General features: G+C 46.9%; 1 protein-coding gene across 10 annotated transcripts in view; it reads right to left on the bottom strand.

The window, feature by feature from the left end:
- ZMYM2 (zinc finger MYM-type containing 2) overlaps window positions 1-14,566 on the bottom strand; it is a 150,788-nt gene that overhangs the window by 108,404 nt on the left and 27,818 nt on the right. Inside the window, exon 1 of one of the 10 annotated variants that reach the window (XM_053307146.1) lies at window positions 13,398-13,518. The exons of 1 other annotated variant lie outside the window; for it this stretch is intronic. The gene's annotated coding sequence lies outside the window, so the exon portion shown is untranslated. Of the gene's footprint in view, window positions 1-11,531; window positions 11,555-12,128; window positions 12,474-13,397; window positions 13,519-14,566 lie in introns of those variants that run through there. 8 more of the 10 variants (XM_053307154.1, XM_053307149.1, XM_053307150.1 and 5 more) reach the window with 8 other exon arrangements.

The raw sequence follows: 14,566 nt of genomic DNA, 5'->3' as shown, positions 1-14,566 counted from the left end.
ATTCTGTACAGGGCTTCCAATGTTTTTGATGTTGGTGTTGATGTCTGCAGCACTTGCCAAGCCGTCTTAGAAGCCTTCGTTATAACCGGAAGCATAGGTAAGTATACCGGTTGAGCCACATTTGATTTCTTTATATACAGGGTCATCCAGATCACTAACTTTCCTTTTACAATCCAAACCAAGCACTTCCGCCATCTCAGCAATTTGGAGATAAGACTTCATTTCCTCTGCTGAGGAAATTGATGGTTCTGTTAGGACATGGTCCTTTGAGTCTGACCAGATGGTTCTGAGGAGTCAGTCTCACAGTCATCCTCTGGAGGATGCTGGCCTCAGACTTAATTGGGGAAGACAAACGGGAGCCGGAACTTACACACTTTTCAGATTCTGAGCCCACAGTGACCCATGTTGAAGTTTGAGCTGGCACTTGAGTACTTCCAGTGCACACGTCCTTCCTTCCATAGAAGGGATTTTCCCTCTGCATCGTGTGCACCTCTTAAAAGTGGTCTTCACCCTAGACAGTGGGCTTGCAAACAACATTCCAAAAATTGATAACTTCACCAATCTGTAGTCATACACTTTCAATCACGCTGTTGAGGTACGGTCATCCGATAAACAAAGAACAAACTTATCCAATCCAAGCCCTACACAAGAAATCCGTTCCAAAGGGTAGTCCAATAACAATTCCAGTCACAGTCCAAGTCAAAACCAATAAAGGTAGTAACAAAGTATTTCTGAGCCAAGAACTAACCAAGGACCAAATGCATTGGTGGTCAGAAAGAAACGGGACTATGAGGTGCCAAACCACCGATATGAGTAAGCATGGAGCACTTGCAGTGGGCGGTACGTCGGCACTGCAAAGAGCTAACTAATTCTACCTGCAGTGTTCCACGTAGGCGCAGAACCCATTTTTATGGATGTTACCAGATCACGAACCAGATCCACTGCAAAGCAGTGCCTCCCACCCCCAATCTCTTGAGACATTATAGAAGGATACTATGATCAATAGTACTGAAGGCAGCCGTGAGATCTAAAAGGACCAACAGAGTCACACTTCCTCTGTCAATTCCCAATTGGAGATCATCCATCAGGCCGACCAAGGCAGTCTCCACTCCATAGTCTGCCCGAAAGCCAGTATGAAACGAGTTTAGATTATTATTATTATTACAAGAAATAAGTATATAGATTATTATTATTGTTGTTGTTATTATTTTCACATTTATATCCCGCTCTTCCTCCAAGGAGCCCAGAGTGGTGTAATACATACTTGAGTTTCTCTTTCACAACGGCTAGGCTGAGAGAGAAGTGACTGGCCCAGAGTCACCCAGCTAGTTTCATGGCTGAATGGGGATTTGAACTCTGGTCTCCCCGGTCCTAGTCCAGCACTCTAACCACTACACCATGCTGGCTCTCAGTTTCCTCCAAGACTGCCTGGAGCTGGGAGGCCACTACCCTCTCAATCACCTTGCCCAACCACAGAAGGTTGGAGAAAGGCCCGTAGTTGCTTAACTCAGAAATCCAATGCAGGCTTCTTCAGAAAGAAGTCTAATAATTGCCTCCTTGCATGTACTAGCCCCCTCACAATCCTGCCAGACATGAACTTGTGGACGCAATACGGGCCAGATAGTGTTTCATCCATGACAATGGGGAACTCACAGGGGTCCACCCTGTTCAGAGCATTTAGGGCAGTCCTGCAGAACCTCTGGCCACATCTGGCCTGTGAGCACTGTTCCCTCTAAAGCGTGCACATGTGCACACGTTCACAATTTTTTGGATCTCTGCTCAGTTCAATTCAGATCCCACTCAAGTTGAAGCAGGAAAGCCCCATTCTGAATGCAGGGGCGCACACACTGCCTTGATACTGCCACAGAGAAGAAAACTGATTCCGCACAGAGATGAAAAAAAATCAGAGGAACCACTGTTCGCAAGGCCTTCTTCCTTGCCCCACCAGGCCATTGCTGCGACTTGCCTCCCTCCCACTTCCCTCCTGAGCCCTCCACGCAGCTTACTTTCTCCCCAGCTCCTAAGTCCCTCAGCTGCTGTAGGGGCTGGGAGCTTCCTGGAAATGAGAGCATGCATTTGCCCCGAAGAAGAAAGTACAGGGCACTTGCATGATCTGAATGAAAACATGCATGCACCCTGTATTTCCTTCAGGGTGCACACGCATCCTCATTTCCAGGAAGATCCTGGCCCCAACAGCAGCCGAGCGGCTTGAGAGTTGAGCACATACTTGCTGCCCCTTGCCTTGCTTCCACTGGCTGCTCGGAAGCAGCAGAGCAAATACGTGGAGGCAAGACAGGCAGGGCCAGGAGAGAGCCTGAGTGTAAGCCCCCCGAGGGCTGCCTAAGGCAGAGGCCCAGTGCAGCCAATCACTTCCTGCAGCAACTGGCACTCCTAGCCAAAGCATGTCTTGTCCTTGACTGTGTGCCTATGCCTGGCAGGCAAAAACCACTTCAGTGCTGGAGGAGCAGAGCCAGGCTGGGCCAGAGCAGGCTGGAGAGGGCACACTAAGCCCGCTGCTGAGCCCCACAACCGCGGCAGCCGCCACCACCAGAGAGAAGCAGGTGAGCCTGCCGCTGTTCATGGCAACTGTTGCAGCAGCAGCAAGGCCACCTCAGGAGCAGTGTTCGCTCTAATTTTTTCCAGCTGTGTGCAGAATTAGTTTTGTTCTGGGCGGCAGTATCAAGGCAGTGTGTGCACACATGCATTCAGAAACTGAGCGGGATCTAAAATTAACTGAGTAGACGTTAAAAAAACTTGTGAGTGTGCACACATGCGCACACTTTAGAGGGGACATTGCTCAAGAGGCACCACTGCTGCGCCCAGCCACCACACCAAACGGACAGAAGCAGCCACCAGCACAGCTGCTGCTGTCACAGCCTGAGTTCCAGTAACAGAGAGAGCCGGGTGTGGGGGTGTGTGTGTGTGTGTCCATGCACGCGCACGAGAGAGAGAGAGAGAGAGGAGTCAGAGCCAGCAGGCTGATCCCTCCACAACCCAAAAGAGCTCCCTTGTGGCTCACCCAGAAAGAACTTGCTGAGCCTGCCTCAGCCGGGGAGTGAACAGACTGATCCTGTCACTGGCCCTGCCCAAAAGAACTCCCTCGCGGATCGCCCTCATACTCCTAGGCATAACACTCCCACACTGAGGCTTTGGCAGCACTTATTGGTTAAGGGAGATTTCTAAGGGAGATTTTGGCGGGGGGCGGCGGTAATTACAGACTTTTAAAAGAGGAATTTCATTGGCTCTTGCTGATCCTATTTGCTGAAATCTCTCGTTGATAAGACCTTTCCCTATTGATTGATTGAGAAAAGCTTCTTTGGGGGTAGGGAGATTTTGTTGGAGGAGAAAAGGGGGAATGATTATTTGTTTATATACAGCCTACGGGGTATGGGGTAGGGGCTGCCATGGAGGGGGGCAAACACAGGCCCACTCTCCCCCAGCTATTAAAATTTAAGTTATATTTTTAAAAATTATTTTAAATTAAATTTGATTTTAATTTAATTAATTGATAACTTAATTTTTTAAGGCATCGGGAAAGTCATATAGTAATTGTTGAGGAAAATTAATGGAAATTTTGTGCAAGCCATGAGAAATTTATACAGGAATGTTTTCCAGAAAAATTTCCCATTCAAAGTTCTCTGGAAAACCCACATCTCTGCTAGAAATGCTGCCATGCTTAAAGTGAAAGATTCCATTCAATAGCTGAAACAACTTATGATGGGTAAACCATCATTTAACTGTGCTATCAAGTTGGGAAATAACTGCAGGATGCCAGTAGGTAAAGCAGTTTCCTGTCAAAGGATGAGATCCAAACTTAGCACTGCACCCATGGAAGCTTTTCCTATGAATAGAAAATGACTTTCATTCAGGTGTGGATTCTTTCTACTAACAGAAGGTCATTTTCCATTTGTACAACTCTCCTTCCATTCATGGGAGGAGCTTCCACAAGCATGGACTGAAAAGTAGGTGACAGACACCCTTAAGTCATTCGAGGAAAGTAGAAAGCACACTAACATTAATTCATAAAACTGCAAGAATGCTAACAGGTTATGGTTAGTTTTTGTGCCCTTATTCATCATAATGAATTTTCAAAAAAGTTGTCAACTGAGAAGATACTCATAACTAAAAAGCTTTAGAAAAGCTTTGTATTTTGAAGCTATTTTCACTACTTGACTGTTTGAAGGGATACTGCATGGGTTGTTTTGTTGTGGTTGTATTGTGAAGTAAGAATTAAAATGTGTAGCTGTCTTCATGATGTTGGAAGGAATGGTGATCTTAAACCAACTGGTTTTTAGATCTTTTTACAAAACAGCAAGAACTCAAGTAGATTTCTTTTAGGTCATAGATACTGCGAAGATTCAAGTCCTTCTGCCCCTTTGCCAAAAAAAGGGGGCTGCCCCTAGCTTTAACACCCCTGATGTTTCATGGTATCAAATATCAAGTTAGATTTAACTGGCTTTTTAAAAAAAGTATTCAATATATACACATATTGTCAAGAAATCACCACAACTTCCCTCCCAACTATTATCTGCAATTATGCTCCTCTTCCTCATAGCCTAGTCTAGGAGAAAGACTAGCAATGTATTACATAAATATGTTGTGTAAGCATAAAAACCAAGTGTCCAACTCTAGAATATCTTTTAAGATTTATTCTACAAAGTTTTTATGCAACAGTAAATATTGTTGTTTAAGAACATTATCGCTCGTTTTCAAAACACTGAAGACCATTTTAGCCTGTAGTTTAAAAGGAATCTGTCCACAGATTCCTACTATCCCTTCAGTATAGAACAGAAAAACTTTGTGGGCTAGTAGCTTTTTCTATTATTTAAAAGTTAAAACTTTCACCAGCCCACCCACACACATCAGCTGCTAACTGCAAAACCAACATTTATCAGTTCTCCCATACCCCAAATTGTTTAAAGCTTGCTTTCTCTTTAAAGGCATTTATATTCCTTTAAAGCAAGAGCAGGAATGCAGCATATGGACGTACTGGTACTAAATACTTTCTTTTCTCTTGACTGAAGTAACTGTATCCAAAATTAAACAAGTCAATTAGTTTGTTCTTCATTTGTCTTCATTATTCCTTTTTATCACTTTTCTAGGAAATTTTATTTTGATGATCAAGATATATCCTTTAATAAACCTTTAACTAGATGCATGTTTGCTCCATATTCACTTAATTGAACATTCAAGTGGGCAGTTCATAAGTTATAGTGGTGATAGCGTTAGAAATATACCTCAGAGTTAACTAGCCATTTAGACTGCTACAAGGGCCTACCTATTAGGGACCCTCATAGGTTAACCCCAATTTTTTTTTTAAGCAGGCATCACTGCAAAAGATTTCCATACTGAAGGCATATTATAGCAGTGCAACAACTAAGGAATTATTTAACTATTATATTAGAGCACAGAATGAGTCAATGGAGGTGCTTTCAGCTGCACTGGAAAAGGTACTTATGAAAGTTCTGTTATCACACGAAAAGGAATCAAGGTCAGGACAATGTACTACTTTCACGACCATGAATCAACAACTGAGGATTTCTGCCGACAGAAGCCATCAACACAATGACTAGATACAAGTCAATAGGACTTCATCCCCAGCAATAAGAGACAAAAGCCAGATGCCTGACTTAGAAGCAGGTACTTATTTTTTTTACATACAAGGAGGAAAGGAAAGAAAGCAAGAGTGCAGATAGTTACTTGTGGTGTGTGGTTTTTTTTTTAAGATTAATCATAATTATCATCTTTATTTTTTAGCCACCCCTTAAGAAATTGTTCTCTGGGCATCTCACATTAAAACATCCAACACCGCAACTGTGATTGTGAGCCATCTTCTCATACATTTTGCTATGGACACCGTTTTGAGAATTTTGTACCTGAAAAACGGTATGATTCTCTTAAACATAATACAATTATTCTTCTATAGCTTATCTTTACCTCTAGCACAACTGTTCACAATCACAGAAAATTTAACAACCAGGTGTGACTATTAAGTGGCATTCCCCCCCACAAACACACATTAGCATGCATGGATACAATAGCTATTAAACTGCTCTTTGCTGTAAGAATGAGATGCAAAGTCTACAAACTCAAGCAACCAAGCTGTTTCCCAACATTCGCAAGTAATAATCCAGTCCGTTGCCATGAGGAAAGACTAGGAGGCCTTCTCATACAATTGTTTTAGTGTGGTTACATTACAAGCAGCTCCACTGCCCACTTACTTAAAGGTAAAGTTGTGTCGTCGAGTCAGTGTTGACTCCTGGCAACCACAGAGCCAGCTGAGAAATGATGGTTCAGTTCTGCCCTGAGACCACATTCCAGTCATAGGGCCAATTTATGACCTGCTAGTCACTTGGAACGGTTGACACTTCAGTCATCTTGTAAACTAACTGTCATTAAGTGACAACCCACTTAGTGCCATGCTATCCTACTTGACACTTTCAAAAGCAAACTTTCAATTTAAATAGTGATTTAAGTCTCAGATGGGTGGGACTTCCTCAAGGAATTACTAAAGTTGCAATCACAAACACAGGAGACATCTAAAAAAAGCCAATGTAGCTACACATACAAAAGCAGTGATTCGCTGAAAATTTAAAAAGGATGGGTTACCATAGGATGACTACAAATGAGTGGCTGAAATCTATAGGTAATGTCAGAGAAGTTAAAATTCAAACCGAGTCAAGGCTGGCAAGGAATGCCAAGAGCAACACATAGAGCCTTTGCAGGTATATTTGGAAAAAAAAAAGGAAAGAAATGGTAGGATCAGTCTCTCAGCATGGATAGCAGACTGCTTATAAGGCAAAGACAGAAATGCTCCTCCTATTTTACCCCCATCTTTCCCAAAAAAGATAGGGACTGTGTGCAACCTCACAAAAGCAGCACGGCTTCAAATCCTCAGTAAACCATAGAGATCACTGAATGACCTTGAGCCAATAACTATCCCACAACCTTACCCATCTCACACGGGTTCTGCAAAAACAAAAATAGGGGAATATATGCCACCCTGAACCCTTCAGGGAAAGGTCAGAACAAAAAAAGTCATAAGAGGTTTTTATTGTGAAGTCCACTAAGTTACTTAGCTAAAAGAAAACCAAAACATCAGTACCACTCCATTAGATAAATACCTTCAAAATATCAACAGAAGATTTTGTTCTTAACGACCCTGGGTATTGCAGTAACCCTCAGTACCCATTTCACAAACAGTGACAACTTTATACTCATTTCTAAGATTTACATCACTAGGTGATTCTGAGTTAAAGACTCAGTCTGCTTCAAGTATAACTTAAGTTTCACTTCCAGGCAAAAGAGATAAAAAATATAAGATAAACAGAATATTAAGATTATTTATATACCGCTGTTCGACAGTAAGTTCAAAGCAGTCTTCAAAGCAAAAGGAATAAAAAGAGTGAGGAAATGGCTTCCAGTTCCAATCTAAAAAGAAACACAACTTGTCAAATCCCAGGTGCCAGGGAGCCATAGCACCTTAAAATGTAACTGTGGTGCCTAAACTTTTTGTCAAGTAGGGATGTGCACGGAACCATGGCTGGGAGGTTCGGAAGTGACGGGGGTGGCATTTTAAAGGCGTGGAGGGTGCACTTACCCCTCCCGCCGCCTTTCCCCCACCGGTGTCATTTTTTCATAAAAACCTTCAGGGCAGCAGCATACCTCCCTGCCGCCCCGTTGCCCTCCTCGGCCGGAAGTACTGAGCACACATGCGCCCATCGCGTTCGTGTGCACATCACATGGGTGCATGCACACCCGGAACTTCCGGCCGAGGAGGGCAACGGGGTGGCAGGGAAGCACGCTGCTGCCTTGAAGGTTTTTATGAAAAAATTGCGCCGGCAGGGGTAAGTGCACCCTCCCCTTGCCCTTAAAGCGCCACCCCCTGGGCCTTCAAACTGGCCCCATGTATGAACCTGTTCGGAGGCCCGTAAAAGGGCCTCCGAACAGGTTCATGCACATCCCAATCGTCAAGCACCCATTGTCTGGCTCCTAAATTTGAGCTGGCTCATATATCCAAAGAAAATTTGTCAAGGCCTGTACGTGGGAGACACAACAGCCACTGGAGAGATGCTACACTGGATTGAATAGAAACAGCTATTATCACCCTGTTAAATATAGAACCACCACTTTGAAGGGTTCCTTTCTGCCCAACTGGTAGGATCAAATCTATCCAAGAGTATATTTCCAATGTAACACTCAGAACACCCAGATTGCTTTAACAAGCCTGTCATGTAAGCACCTCAACAAAGCAAAGTCATGTGACAATTAATCATCATTTCAACTTTTCAGAAGCTTGTAACCAAACAAGACCAAATGGAGATTAACATCCCATTCATGAGGAGATCCAGGAAATATCACAGTACCCATGTAAGAGTTCTTAATGAAGATGTTCATGAGGTCACTTTATATTCTATTAGTAAAAGCCAAAATGTTACAAATGGCCCTGGAACTGAATATTGGTAGCAAGGCAGCTTTACCCAAGAGCTACTTCTGGGTACACCAAATTGCAAACTTGTAACTAAGGATCTTAAAGCATATAACTATTAAGTCACAATAAGCAGGATATGCCTTTAGGTACAATCCAATCTAAAGTGAAGTAAATCTGGTGATGTGATATATGAAAATATGTTAATCTGCAAGACACTTAATATCACAGTCCCAAACATTAACTTGCATGTCCCACCAATATCAGTGAAACTTAGATTAGACATACGCAAGACTGCCCTAATGCAACTGGTTCAGAGAGAAGAATGAAGTATATGCAGTTGCACCAATTCCTGCTATCACTGATTCTTGTTGTAGCTAGCGATGTGTACAAACCGGTTTGGCGCCTCCTTGAGGAAGCGCCGAACCAGCTCAGGTGCCCACAGCTGAACCAGTTCAGAGGGGCAGGGAGCAGTTCCCTTAAGAAGCAGGTCCTTACCTGCTCCACTGCTGCGCCACTGCTTTTCCGGGTACTGTGTTCACGCTACCAAAGGCAGCGCTACCAAAGGCAGTGCTGTTCCCTGCAGCCTGCACACAGCATAGGCACGCACATATTTAAAATATACCTATGAATCACAGAATCAGGGTGGCTACATATACACCACCCACATAGAGGCATTCGTTCACAGTAATTTTCTGTAAGCCTTGCCGGGCCCCACTCAATTCCAAGGTGATCATACAGGGCCCATTTCAGGTATGAACTAGCCTTACCTGTTGGATTTCAGAAAGTTGTTCAGATTCTATAGAATGATACTGTTCCACCGTTCTAGAGAAATCAGTGTGTGGATTTCACTGTGACACCTCATCTAAACATATTTACTTGGAAATATATCCAAGTTATTTCAATATAACCTATTTCTAAGTATGCATATTTAGAACAATCCAGACCAACTTAAAAGTATTTTGAGTAATTTGTAGATCATAGTCTTCATGAAGCTGACCAAACTCCTCACCTAGACTAGTTCAATGTACCAGTTCCCATTCACCTTCATCTTTGGTACCCTTTTCTTTCTTAAAACTGATTTTGGAAAACACTTAGCAATCATATCACTTTATTATCCATGAAAAAGGTCAGAAAGCACAAATTCAGAAAGAAGTCTGAGGATCTTCACATTTTTTATTTCTCTTATATCTGTCACAAGTTAAACTAAGCAACAGTGTTATGATCAGGATCATAGGCTGATCTCAATAGCAATTTTATAACTATAAAATTAACTATAGATACTTAACAGAAAGGATTCCACAAGAAGCCATTACAGCCCTTGGAGTACTCCCTCCAAAAAGGGAGTTCTTGAGAAGCTTGTCTTCTTAGTAAGTCAGCTTCAAACTGGATTGAAAATATACCCCTCCTACTCTGTGGGCGCAGGAGTTGAAATCGACTTGATGGCACACTTCACCTTTTAGCACTATCCGATGTGCATAATGAGAAAAGTACTAATCTTGACTGCCTCCTTCAGGCAACATACTGAAATGCAAGGGAGAGTTCTGCAGTGCCTCTAGTGGAAATACCCCAAACAACTGACTGCTTCCAGTCTCCTGGTAAATAGTCTATTGGTTGTTTCCATTAAGGTTGCCCTCATAGATTTACTTTGCCTTTTAAGCAATTCCAGGTTTTTACAGTAAGGTTATGGAAGAGAAGCTAAAAATGCAACCTTCTCAGAATGTAAGGACTTCTCCTTGGGCAACAGAGCTCTCAGAAAGCCGCTGCAATAGGCTTCAAAATCTTCATATAGATGAGACAAAAATGGGACAGTGACAACCTGTGGGCTTCTCAACCAGCCTCAGAGATTTAGAGAAATGGGGCAAGGCAACAGCTACCATTAGCAGAGCAGCACTGGAGAAACAGATATGAATATGCTAATAGCATCCAGCTGTAGCCTCTCCCTACTCCCACCCTCCAAGCAAATCCGCAGCGAGAAAGAACGAACATGTGGTCCAAACACACAAAAGACAGTCACTAGAGAACCTTTCGCGAAACACCGGATTGTTTTAAGTCTTCGCCCTTTCAGCCGCAAGAGAAGTCAGGTAAGGTTGCAGGGATTCGGAGTTGCGAGGGAATTAATTTGAGATCTGGTTAAATATGTCACGTTAATGCACGCTCCAAAACTCTAGAGGGCACTCGAAAGATACCCTCCCCCTCGCTGCCGAATTGGGTAGCGCGAGCAGCAGCGGCAGGAGCCCGTCGACTGCTTGCGGGTGTTGGTATTGCAGGAGCGATGTCTGCAGCAGCAGAGCCCACCCCGCGGGGGAGGAGTCGCCTCACGGCCATTACCGGGGCTTTGCTCCAGGGCAACAGCTGCTGCACCCGACAACCTCTCCGCGCCCCCCCCCCCCAGGGCTTACCCTGGAAGCACCACCTCTTCACCCCCACATCCACCCCCCAACCCCCAAAAGGTGATTTACCTCCCCCCAAACAGGTCTAACCGAGGCAGGAAAACATATAAATAGCATTCACAATGGAGCTCCTTCTCCTTGCTGGGCTCTGCCAAGGCTGCACCAAACTGGCCTGGAGCCTGGGGAAAAGGAGGGGTGGTGGTGCTTGTCGTGGGAAGCGGCGGTTGCGAGCAGGGGTAGTAGGGAAGCCAACAGCGCCTCCCCATCTTTCCCTCCAGGAGACGCCCTTCCTCCTGGGCAAGAAACAGGGTTGCCAGCCCGGCATTGCGCCGCTTCGTACCCTTCACCCCTCCAATGACCCCTTCCCAGTGGGATACGCGCCTCTTACCCTACAGACAGGCTTCCAGCGCCTGGGTGCCCCCACCTCACTCAGGAGAGAAATCGCCCCCCCGCCCCGGCCCGGCTTGCTACTCCCCAAGGGCAACCAGCATGCGGCGGAGCTTTTGCTGGAGGCGCGAGGGTAACAGGCGGGCCCGCAAGCGCCGGGGGCGGGCAGGAAGGAGGTATTATCTAGAGACTTTCCTCTCCCCACCACAACATGCACACACGCACAAAGCCGCCCTCCTCCGGGGGAAGGAGCGCAAGTCGCCACAACCCCCACCTCGCCCCAGTCCCAGGCGGCGGACCTCAACCCCGGCGCTCGCCCCTACCAGTTGCCCCGGGTGTCGGGTTTGGCCCCCTGCAGTCGGCCAGCAGCACTGCCGCCTCCAGTCGGCCGCCATTAAGGAGACCCAGCCAAACAATACGGGAGGGGAGAAAGAGGAGGATCCGCGGGGCGCAACGCAGGGCGCGCAACGCAGGACCCCCGCAAGGGGGGGGGGGAGCGCGAAAGAGCCGCGGGGGGGGGATTGAAAACAAGCCCGCCAGCTCCAAACAGGAGGCAGCTGGAAATAAAACCGTGCTAAAATTGATTTCCCCCCCGCACACAACAGATACCCCCCCAAGGCACCCCCCGCCACATTTCTGCCCGCGTGCCCCCCCACTCCCACTGTAGCGGGGCTTTCCCCCATTCCTGGATTGCCTACCCACCCACCCCCGCTGCCTTCCCGGGTCCTGACTGGCGGAAGGGGGGCGCGAAAGGAGCAGCAGCAAGAGCGACACGCAGCGGGGTATTTAGCCCGGGTTGCTTTGAGGCACGGCTGGCTGCTCTGCTCGTATCCCCACCCTGAAGGGGCACCTAGGCTTCAGCCAGCCCTTCTGCCCTCAGCTCTTTCCGCCTCGATCGGTCCTGCTCCCTATCCCCTCACCGGTGTCGGAAAGGTAGCACCTCCCCGGGTCACACGCACCCTTCGCAGCTCCTCCAGCGCTTCCTCAACTCTAACTCGGTCCAGTCCCGGGCTAAGCGCTGCTGCTAGCGAGGGGGAGGAGGAACAAACCCGACCAGCCGAGCTTAGGGAAAGGCCGCCTCGTATCCTCGCCCATTGGCTTTCCCAGGAGGAGGGCTTTTGGCAGAAGCTAAACCCATTGGGAGGACTGCCCGCCCATCAGCGCTCCTCATAGCTGGTTGGGCTGAGGTTCTGTCCGTCGGCCGCTCGCACACGCCTACGGTCCCTCCCTCTTTGGTTCCATCGGGTTACAGGAGCCCGAATTGCATTGCCCACCACCAACAGCTGCAGCACCTCTGCCTTTCTCCTGGTGGGAGGGAGGGTTTAGGGTCCTAGTGGTGGCTACCGATGGGTTCCTCCTCCGTGCAAAAGTTTTGCATATATAAAAAGCTACAGGGCCTCCCCCACTCCCCATGACATTTGCCAGGAAGGGAGGTGGTGTTTAACCCATTAATATTTTTCCCCTTTCTTCCACGGTCTCTGTGGGTAAAATACCTAACGGGGCAAAGGGTGGGAGCACGAGTGTTAAGACTCCCATTCTGGAGGAGGACTATGAGTGGCAGCCTCAGTCCACGTCTTGGAGCCGTCCGCGTCCGCTCCCACAACAGGGCTAAGGACCTAGAACCATTTCCATGAGGAGGGGCAGCATAATGGAAACACACTCTCCCACGCACAAGGGGGCGAGCCCACAAGCTCTCCCCCAAGGGCAAAGATCCCTGCCCCCAGTGAGAATGCTTTTTTCTTCCCTCGCTCTACTCCGAGGGAAGAAAGCTAGATCAGTAGCAGCAGCAGCAGCAGCCGCCCAGCACGGCTCCTGGTGGTGGTGGTGGTGATGGTTAGTAATGGTGGTGACGTCCTCCATTTTGTCGGAAGCTGCTGCGGGGAACTTGGGACCACTTAAAACCAATGTGGGGCTCTATGGGGTGCTCCTTTAAAGATCCTCCTGCCTCAGGGTCAAAGCAAAGCACGGAGGGCACCTTTGGCAATGCCATAAAAGTGCTAAATAGAACTCAGTGCTGCCAAGGCGGCAAAGTACGGAGAACCAGGCTCCCCACCCACCCTCAACCAAAATGGAGGATGCGCATTTCCCTTGCGCGGTTGGTTCCCTCTTCTCTAGCCATGGGATTGACGCCCGCTTTTTCGAGGACGGGGGCGTGCTCAGTCCTTCGTCTGGTTGGTTAACCCACCTACCTCCCCATTCATTGTTCCTCCTCTGACAAAACGGGGAGAAAGAGGCGGGAAAAGAAAAACACCACAGCCTCCCCCCCGCACCTCGCTCCACCTTGCAGCAATTCTACACACAGCACAGTATTTTTATTCCCTGGGGAAAGGCTTTTTATGTGGAAGGAGCCTGGCTGGAGCTGCTGGCCCCATTTCCGTCTCACGTAGGCAAGCTCATCGCAGTCAGTGCCAACTCCCTGGGTAACTTGCGCGGAAGCTCCGTTTGAAGAGTTTAAGTTCGCTCCTGTGCTTTGCCCTCGATACCGTGCTTGGTTGCTCATCCTCATGCGCCGCAAACACGAGAATTTTTAACGCGGCGCTGTCGCTGCACCATATCTAGTTCCCTCCTGCCACCAGTCCTAAAGAGAGACGCAGGCTCAGCCACCAGGTCTAGCCAAATACGTCTGTGAAACTATTAATAGGATGCACTCACTGCCGATTTATGAAGAAATTCGAAAGCTTGCATTTCTAGGCGGACCAGTCTGCAGAAAGACTAGAACGCTGGCTGACACAGGGAAGGAATAAGTTTTAACGTGCGGACTTTATTAGAAGGCCAGTGAGACAATCTTCTCCACGTTGATAACATGCATATTAGGATTTTATATTTGAAACAGGTCTTGATAGCTTACGGGCATACATAGGAGCTTTCAGGACTGTGCTGCCCCATTGTTCAGATTCCTTTTCTTTCTTCCTTAATAATGCAAAGGTTGAAAAATCTCAATTAGGACCTCACTGGAGTAACTTGTTTTGAAACCCACAGGTTTAATTTCAGGATCAGATAGGTTGTAATCCTGTGTACCCCCTAGAAATCTAGTTTAGAACCTTCCCTTACTTGTCCCTCTGTCAACACGCACAGGTGATATTAAGAACAAACATATTTTGGAAAGAGAGGTAAAGTATGCCATGAGAGACCAAATTCTGTAAAGCATGCAAAAACTATTAGGAACATTATTCTTTACTGTAGAGGGGTAAAGGGGAGGAGACAGGGGCGTAACAAGGCTAGAGTGGGCCTGGAGACAAAATTTTAAAATGGGCCCCTCGCTGATACACAAACACACACACTTCACAATATATTGTCATGTGACATGCCTCTGGGGGGCCCCTTGAGGCGTGGGGGCCCCCAGGCAGCCACCTCCCCT

The sequence above is a fragment of the Hemicordylus capensis genome, chromosome 3 (assembly GCF_027244095.1).
Source record: "Hemicordylus capensis ecotype Gifberg chromosome 3, rHemCap1.1.pri, whole genome shotgun sequence".
Lineage (NCBI taxonomy): Eukaryota > Metazoa > Chordata > Lepidosauria > Squamata > Cordylidae > Hemicordylus > Hemicordylus capensis.
Note: the sequence above shows the minus strand (reverse complement) of the source record. Positions and strands in the feature narration are given on the sequence as shown.